Source organism: Zootoca vivipara, chromosome 4, assembly GCF_963506605.1.
Source record: "Zootoca vivipara chromosome 4, rZooViv1.1, whole genome shotgun sequence".
In the NCBI taxonomy this organism is placed as follows: Eukaryota; Metazoa; Chordata; class Lepidosauria; order Squamata; family Lacertidae; genus Zootoca; species Zootoca vivipara.
In genome coordinates this window covers 85521443-85530404 of record NC_083279.1, presented here as the reverse complement: position 1 = coordinate 85530404, position 8962 = coordinate 85521443, and the positions used below count along the sequence as shown (strand labels likewise).

General features: G+C 43.3%; 1 non-coding gene across 1 annotated transcript; it reads right to left on the bottom strand.

The window, feature by feature from the left end:
• Nucleotides 1-7156: 7156 nt before the first annotated feature.
• Nucleotides 7157-7233, bottom strand: TRNAA-UGC (transfer RNA alanine (anticodon UGC)). The gene has a single exon. It is a non-coding gene; the product is annotated as a tRNA-Ala (tRNA).
• Between the last annotated feature and the right edge of the window lie 1729 nt (nt 7234-8962).

Genomic DNA, 8962 nt, shown 5'->3' with positions numbered 1-8962 from the left:
GGTGGAAGATAGGCTGTCTGGACTCACCTTAGTTCCATTGTTGTAGGGCTGTGAACTGGACAGACAGACATCTCTCTCACAAAAACAAACACACACAGAGAGAGAAACCAATCTACATGGGGAACTTGTTTTTGTCATGACATGAGCGAACAGAGGGGGGGAAATGTCTGATGGTATTAATTTTCTTTGCAGAGTTACGTTATCGTAAATGTATTTAGACACCAAGGAATATATGAGCAGCTTTTGTCAACCTTTGTTATTCAAAAATATTCACACTTGCCATTAGCGGAACCCAAAATTTGTAAGCGAGTATTCAGAAGCTGTCCAAAAGTAATCAGAATTGACTCTGGAGGAGAAGGAACAATAACTGCCACCTTTAATCTTGCTTCCACTTCAGCTGCTCAAAGGGGCAGAAATCAATTGAAAGGATACTGGTGAGTTTCTTTTGTTACAAAAGTTATGCTCACACAATAGCCTGGGATGCCAAGCTGTTTTCTATGATACTTGACTCTGAGAGTAAAAGTAATATTTAAATGCTCACTTTCATGGTGATAAAATCCCCCCCCCCAAGATCTCCAACCTAGGATTTTGCTTCTCAAAGGCATATATTCCTCAGTTATTACTTAGTATGTCTCCAGGAGTTTCAAATGACAGCCTGCTGATTCAGGGTTCTGTAAATGTTTGTGGACAAGTTTGTCTTCATGCTTATCATAATGAAGCCAATAATTTCGGTGCATGGTGTGTGTAAGACAGGAAGGATCACAGTTCAGTGTCGCAACACTTGTTTTATAGCCAGAAGACTTCAATTTCAATCCCTGGGATCTCCAAATGGCAGCTTCTGACATTTGTGTTTGTTTCTTAGGCTACAGTCACATGACACTTTATCCCGTATTCCCGATTGTGGCGTTTTACCTCTAGGGGGACCAGCAAGGGTTAATTAGTAAGGGAGAGTGAAGAGACAATAGGAGCCCAGTAGGCAGAAGCAGGGAGGATATAATGGAGAGATTCAGAGAGTTGAAGGAGAGAGGGTTAGAATAGAGCTAGAGAGGTGAGCTATTGTGCTGAGTCTGAGAGAGAATTAAGAAGGGAATTTCAGAGTCAGGAGGACTTTGGGGGAACTAGTAGGAAAGGATAGGTTTAAGCAAATGTACCTGAGAAACTGTGAAGAATTTATTTGCTTGTGTGATCATCTTAAATAAACTTAATTGTTTGGTTTACCTTTCACCTGACTGGGATCCAAGATCACCTGACTGTACCAGTACAGCTACTGGTTGGTGGCAGCAAATGAATATAAAGGCGTGGGAGGCTCTGGGTCAATAGACCGTGAAACGTCCAGGGGTCCTTTGCTGGTTTATCACACCACACCGATGTTTCCACAAATGTTAATTCCTCAGTCTTTCTGAACTTTCAAAATGACATAAGAGGCACTTGCAGAAACATAGCAAAATATAGTGTATGTGTAGTGGTCATTTCCATGTTATTCGAAAACTGGTGTTTTCTTTTTTCCTGGAAGCAAATAACATGGAAATGAGTGCTATATTTCTGAAAGTGGCTTTTATGTCATGTAAAAGCTCAAATATAATGTGGAAATCAAAAGTTCAGGGGAAATCAGGGAAACAGGATAAAGTGTTGTGTGAATGCAGCCTTACCGGCATTTCTGAATTGGGATTTGTTTCTTGGAAAAAATGAGTTCCATAGTGAAGCTTTAACAAATAAAACTAACAACAGGATTATTTTTTTTACGCAAGTCAGTGCCCAATGCTTCCTTCCTTCCCCTCCCCCACCTCCTGATGGTCATTCAGTTGCTGGCGTGCGACATTTCTGAAGGAAAAAAGTTCTAAAAACACATTGCCTGGAGCTTTTCTGAAAAAAAAGAAAGAGGGAAAATGTGGACAAATGTCTGAAAAGAAAGTTTAAATGACAAGGTGTTTGAGTTCCGCTTTCTCTTTGTAGCAGGTTGCCTTCTGTGAACCGTTTCCCAAGTGTCTCAGAGTTTTAGAAGTTGTATAGCTACTGGAAAGAGGGGTGACATTTTTGATGGAGACTTGTCAAGCTCCAGAAACAATGAAGAGGAAGAATTTTATTGCAGAAGGGAGTTCGGAAAAGAAGACTCCACTTATCCTAACTGAAGGTGCAAAGATTCAAGAACAGCCCAATCATGCCAGAGGCCCCATCTGCAATATACATTTAAAACAGTGTCATGGATTTCACCTTTTAAAAGTCATGGATTTTCCCCAAAGAATCATGGGAAATGCAGTTTGTTAAGGGTGCTGAGAGTTGCTATTCCCTCACAGAGCTACAATTCCCAAAGTGGTTTGGAGACTGTAGCTTTCTGAAGGAAAAACGAGTCTCCTCACAGCTCTCTGCTCCATTAGCAAACTTTAGTTTCCAGGACTCTTTTGGGGAAAGCCAAGCCATTTTAAAGTAATATGATACTTCTTACAGTTCTGTATAGGACAGATTGGGCCTCAATATTGTGGGTTGGGGATGGAAACACAGGAGGCAGAAGGAAACGAAATGGAGTATTCTGAAGAGTGGCTGGTTGGCTGCTTGGAATACTGAATGAAAGCCATAGCTGCCAAGTACCCCGTTTTCCCCGGAAACCCCCCCTATTTTCTTACCGTTTCCCGCAGGTGTCCCGGATGGCAAAATACCCCGTATTCCCCCTGATTACAGAGCTCCTGCCAGCGGCCATGTTCTTCTGGTGCCACGCCAGCACCAGAAGGTCACTTCTATGCACTTCTGGACATGCATAGAAATGACTTCCGATGCCACTGTGCCCATTTCCAAAATGTCTGCAAGCACCAGAAGTCGCTTCTATGCACTTCCGGACATGCGTAGAAGCGACTTCTGGCGCTGCGGACATTTCGGAAATGGGCACAGTGGTGCCAGAAGTCGCTTCTATGCACTTCTGGACATGCGTAGAAGCAACTTCTGGTGCCTGCAGACATTTTGGAAATGGGCACAGCAGCATCAGAAGTCGCTTCTACGCATGTCCGGAAGTGCATAGAAGCAACTTCTGGTGCCGCGGCGCTGCTGATCCCGGATTTTTCAATCCAGAACTTGGCACCTATGATGGAAGCTATCTCCATCTTCTTCAGTCTTCAGATGTTTCCAGAAATCGCAGCTAAGATGTGCCTGTCGTAACTCAAACAGGGATGCTGTTCCACAGAACAGAGCAGCCATTCAGTCTTTAAATCTGTAGATGGCAGCAGATACTGGGGTTGTTGTTTGGTGGGGGGGTATTTTCAGGTGGTTTTAGTTTCCGCTGTGAAGCTAGAACAACTACGTGGCTGTCTAATTTGGCTTATCTAGTGATCCCCTGCAGTTGCAGGATAAGAAGAGGGAGAAGGAGTCTCCAAATGAGCCCCAGGAATCTGACAAATGTCCAAAGCAGAGATAAATTATGATGTGGAATTAAGCCGCTTTAAGAAAGCCTTAGGAGATTTTTACCTGAACCAATCCACATTTCACCAAGTTTCTATATGTCATAGGCATACAGAATTAGCTTTCACGAACAGATACAGCAGCTCTATTTTTTTAAAAAAAAATTCTTCCAGTTCCATTACAGAATTGCAAACACCAAAAGGAATATTTTTTACAGTGAGGATTATAATTTGCCAGTATCTTCCATCTGTCCACAAAGACGTTCACCATACGAAGCCCTTCCCTGGGTGTTATCGCTGAAGTTCAATTTCCTCATCCCAGACAAGTCCAAACCTTTTTTCTTAGCCATTCCAATATTTGAAGAAACCTTAGGGAGATTCCCGTAAAGAACGAAAACAATATTTGGAGGCTTAATTAAATTTTGAAAAAGGGATTTGTTTCTAAATTAAATGGAGTCCTTGAAATAATTCAGAAATGTCAACCAACCTCAGGATATCCTATTATCAGCCACACAACACATTATCTTCAGAATTTCCTTCAATAATCCTCCACAACCTTGCATACCTGCCAAAGATACATAAAATCTGCATTGATTAACTGGCATCTCGAACATTCGTGGGATGCAGTCTTACAAATCCTATTAAGTTTATATGGAACAAAATGCCACCTCAAAGATAACCTTGTATTGAACATCTCTCAGTGTCCTCTGTAATGAGAGATACTTAAGAACCTTTGTTTTTAAATGTCAAGCCACATATTGCTAGCATTTGTAATGTATAGTTTGTCCTTTGTCTAATTGGAGAAAAGGCAGAACATGCCTACAGTATGTGCGCTCTTGCTACAATTCTATCATTACAGGGATGGCCAAACATGATAGGCTCCAGAGCTCTCATTCCTTGATTCCTAGTCAGTAACAGAGGGATTGGAAGTTTATTTCTGAGGCGCAATGACTCTGAATAGCAGTTGCTGGAAATCACAAGTGAGGAGGATGCTGTTGTACTCAGATTCTCTTTGTGGGCTTCCTGTAGGCATTTGCTTGGCCATTCTGAGAAGAAGAAACTGAACTGTATGGACTTTTAGCCTGATCCATCAGCGCTTTGCTTCTGTTCTTATTTTGCCTCAACAGCCAACCTCTGGACCGCTTCCCCTGCAACTAGCCTCTGCAAATAGAATCTCTAAGTATCTGCAGTTGGAAGCAACATACACAAAGCATAGCAAGATGTAACATGTGCTGCATAATCCTGTGCATGCACATTTACCTGGGTGTAAGACCCATTGCACTCAAGGGGGATTATTTCTGAATATGCACACATAACATTTCGCTAATGCTGGTTGCGGTATTAGTGTTGTGCCTTTCTGTGTTTGCAATGCTTATTTTCAGTGTAAAGGTTTCTGTTTCAAACTTCATGTAAGGGCCTGCAAGGAAAGAAAGGAAGGAAGGAAGGAAGGAAGGAAGGAAGGAAGGAAGGAAGGAAGGAAGGAAGGAAGGAAGGAAGGAAGAAAGAAAGAAACCCACTACCCTTTTGCACATTGTTGGTCCCTGTTTGCATCTGTTATTTCTTCTTCACCAAGGCACTCTCACGGCTGGCCATCGTTGGATTGAACCCAAGCCATTTGTTGCCCCCTGTGGATGCCGCAGTGGTTACACTGCTGTGTAGGATTGCCCGTTGAAATAAATGGACTTTAGTGACTTGACCATTGACTTTGATCTGTGTAGGACACAGACATACCCACACACTAGGGACTGCTGCCCCTGTTTGATTCCCCACCTCACGCCACCTGAACCCACTTTGCCATCCATCCCTCTCTTTACAGCTCACCCAAGTTTCCCACCCCCTCACAGCTCCTTCAGTCCACACATCCCTTCATAGTTCCTCCAAGCACCACGACCCCCATCCTCATAGTTTCTCTGTGTCTATCCATCCCTGCTTTATTCAAACCGCTGCTGCTGCTTAAAACCGCTATTTTATAATCTGCCTCCTCTTTTTGGTCCCTTCCCCATGCAAATCAAGGGCTATGATGCGGCAGTACAAATCGTCCAATGGGGGCTCCACCATGAAAGTCTTACATTTTTATGTATATAGGAGGCACGTCCAACAGGTAGATCGTGATCTACTGGTAGATCACTGGACGTCTGTGGTAGATGGTAGTGGTAGATCACTGGCATTTCTCCTCCCTAAAAAAAGCTGCACAATTTAGACCCCAACCCCTAAAAACTGGGCCTTCCTTTTCCCTAAAAGAAGCTCAACAACTTTGACCTGGAGCCTCCAAAAGGGGGGGGGGGTAGATCATTGCCAGTTTTTAACACTGAGAGTAGATCGCACACAGGCTTTCTCTCACACACACAGAAAACCCACCACAGTGCCAATTATAATCTGATTTAAACTTGCACCATCTTCAAAAGAAAATCTGGTTGCCCTATCTGGCCCAAGGGAGGGGGGGTGGGGGACAAAGGGGGAGCTGAATGTACAGGAAGTAAAGCAATCAAATCAAAGCCCAGCATTTTCTTGCATAGGACATCAATGAAAGCCAAAACAGATTTCATGAGGAGCTGTCTAAAAGCTTAGCTTGTCATTCTAAAGGGTGTATGAGAAGCAGCTGAAGTGCTAGTAATTTTGCCTTTAGCTGCTTCCCATTTGAATCACTGCAGTGAGTCCCCCCCCCCCAAAAAAAGTCCTACGCTGAAGGGTATTAATGATGCAACAAAGTGACTGGTGTTCTGAGGATGTATCTTATCTATTTATTTTTATGAGTGCGTTTAATTGCACATTTTTCTTAAGATTCTAATTACAACCTGCTCTAAAAGTGATGCCTAGTTGTTTAAAGATGCATTTCTATACTTAATATGCTACATTATTATTAGTTATACTGCAGATAGTTCACTAAGAAATAGTGCCGGGATGTGAGAGGGGATTAGAAATCGCATTACTAATACAGGAGCTTGTCTGCATAGGGAAACAGGGAAAATAAATAAAGCACTCCACACATGATAAGAGCTCCTTCAATTTCTTTCACAAATCTCGTTTTATTAGAATCTAAATGTCACTCTCATAAAAAAGATGGAGTTGGCAGCACAGTCTGATTGGGATTGTTTTTAACTGTCCATTTTGCATTTAACATCTGTGGAAGTCTCCGTGGTTCACTGGGAGGCAAAGAGGACTGGCCCAAGACCTTTTGCTGCCTGATGGCTCCCCTCCCCACCCCACTAATAGAAGCCTGGTGATGGAATATTGTTTTCCACTGTAGGGGGCAGCAGGGAGCCAAGGACAGCTCTCTTGTTTAACATGAAGAATAGTTAGGGGCCTTACCACCACACCCCATTTGTATGTGCTATCTGGAGTTGCCACACTCAGCTTAATGGTAGGGCCCAGGGCTTTTTTTCCCAGCTGGAACTCACAGGAACTCAGTTCCGGCACCTCTCAGGTGGGCGCCATTGCTATTACAAGGCAGGAGTTCATTGTGAGTTCCATCACCTCTTTTTCTAGAAAAATAGAACTGGTAGAGCTAGCTTTGGAGGAAGGCTACGGACAGGGAATTTACAATGGGACAACGAAAATGGATTTTTCAAGCCATGAAGCTCATTAGGTGACCTTGGGCCTGTCACCACCTCTTAGCCTAACCTACCTCACAGGGTGGTTGTGAGGAGGAAGAGAACCAAGTACATCACCTCGAGCTCCTTGGAAGGTAAAGGTGATATACCAATGTAACTAATAAATACTAATAAAGACCCTTTCTGGGATTTCAGGCACAAGTCTCTCCCAACCCTACCTGGCAATGCTGGGAATTGAACCCGGGACCTTCTGCTTGCAAGGCAGATGCTCTACCACTGAGCTAATCCTTCCTGCCATCATCTTTTTCCACTATCCTGTTTTCTTCTTCTTTGGCGATCACTTGTAGCCGAGTAAGAAGGTCTTCCATAAAAACGGTTTTAACAATGAGTCCGTAAGTGACTGTGGAGGCCAATTCTGGATCCACATGTCCTTCCACAGTGGGGATATTGGTTTCCGGGTGGGAGTTGATCACGGTGTGGATTTGCCAAGCATGCCTTCCTCTTAGTATGTTTCTCTCTTGCGTCCTGAGTTTGAGTGTCTTCAAAGCCCATGACACATTTGGTAAAGGTTGTTCTCCAATTGGAGCACTCGCAGGCAAGTGTTTCCCAATTGTTGGTGTTTATGCTACTTTTTTTTTTAGATTTGCCTTGAGACAGCTTTAAACCTTTTTTGTTGACCACCAGCATTACGCTTTCCATTTTTAAGTTCAGAATAGAGTAGTTGCTTTGGGAGACGATCATCAGGCATCTGCACAATATGACCAGTCCAACAAAGTTGATGTTGAAGAATCACTGGTGATCTTTGCTTCTTCCAGTATACTGGTATTAGTTCGCCTGTCTTCCCAAGTGATGTGTACAATTTTTCAGAGACACTGTTGATGGGATCTTTTGACGAGTTGGAGATGGCGTTTATAAATGGTCCATGTTTCACAAGCATACAGTAAAGTTAGTAGTACAATAGCTTTGTAAACAAGCATTTTGGTTTCCCTGCAAATGTCCCAGTCCGCAAACACTCTGCACTTCAAACAGGAGAAAGCCACACTTGCAGAGCTCAGGCGATGCTGGATTTCGGCATCAATGTTGGCCCTTGTGGAAAGATAATTGCCCAGGTAGGAGAAGTGATCAACATTCCCCAACGTTACACCATTGAGTTGGATTTGTGGCACTGCAGAGGGCTTATTTTGTACTTGTTGGTGCAGCACTTTGGTTCTACACAGTGGCCAACCAGGTGTTCTCAAGAAGCCCATGCACACAGCACAAAGGCAATAGCCCTCCCTTCGCTGGTATCCTTGGCTTAGAGAGCAATTGAGAAGAGAAAAATGGGCACTTTTGAAAACATGAATGTACTTCACATCTGAATTTTAATAGATTCCCCTCCCCCCCAAAAAAAATTGGATCGCACCAAAGCAATGACAAAAGAACACATTAGAAATATTTCATTGTCACAATGGTCTTGACCAGGTGTGGGCAACCTTGGCTCTCCAGATGTTTTGGAACTACAACTCCCATGATCCCTAGCTAACAGGGCCAGTGGTCATGGATCATGGGAGTTGTAGTTCCAAAACATCTGGAGAACCAAGGTTGCCTATGCCTGGTATTGACTCTATTTCTATTAAAATGAACAGGTAGTGTTTTCTGACTGTAGGTTTTTCAGCTGTTCGCTAAAATGATAGCCCTTGATGCATAGACAACAGCTGGGGCAGCACATGTGGACTCCTGTTTTGTTTTGTTTTTAATGCAGTGATTTTGCTGATCTGATGTTTCATAGGAGGTGGGAGAAAATAAACCCCTCTGCTCCCACTTTGTGATTTATTTTTAACAGGGCTCGGTGTTTACAGCTCTGGCAGATGTGTGTGCAAAGCAGCAACATCAATGTGTTCTTGTGGTTGCTTTTACAGCTAGGGAAATGTGCTTGTATTCTCCTTTGAAGGATTGGGGGACATAAATTATATCAGAGGTGGGAAACCTTCTTCAAGCCAAGGGTTGCATTGCTTTCGTGGTAACCTTCCAGGTGTGGTGGTTGGA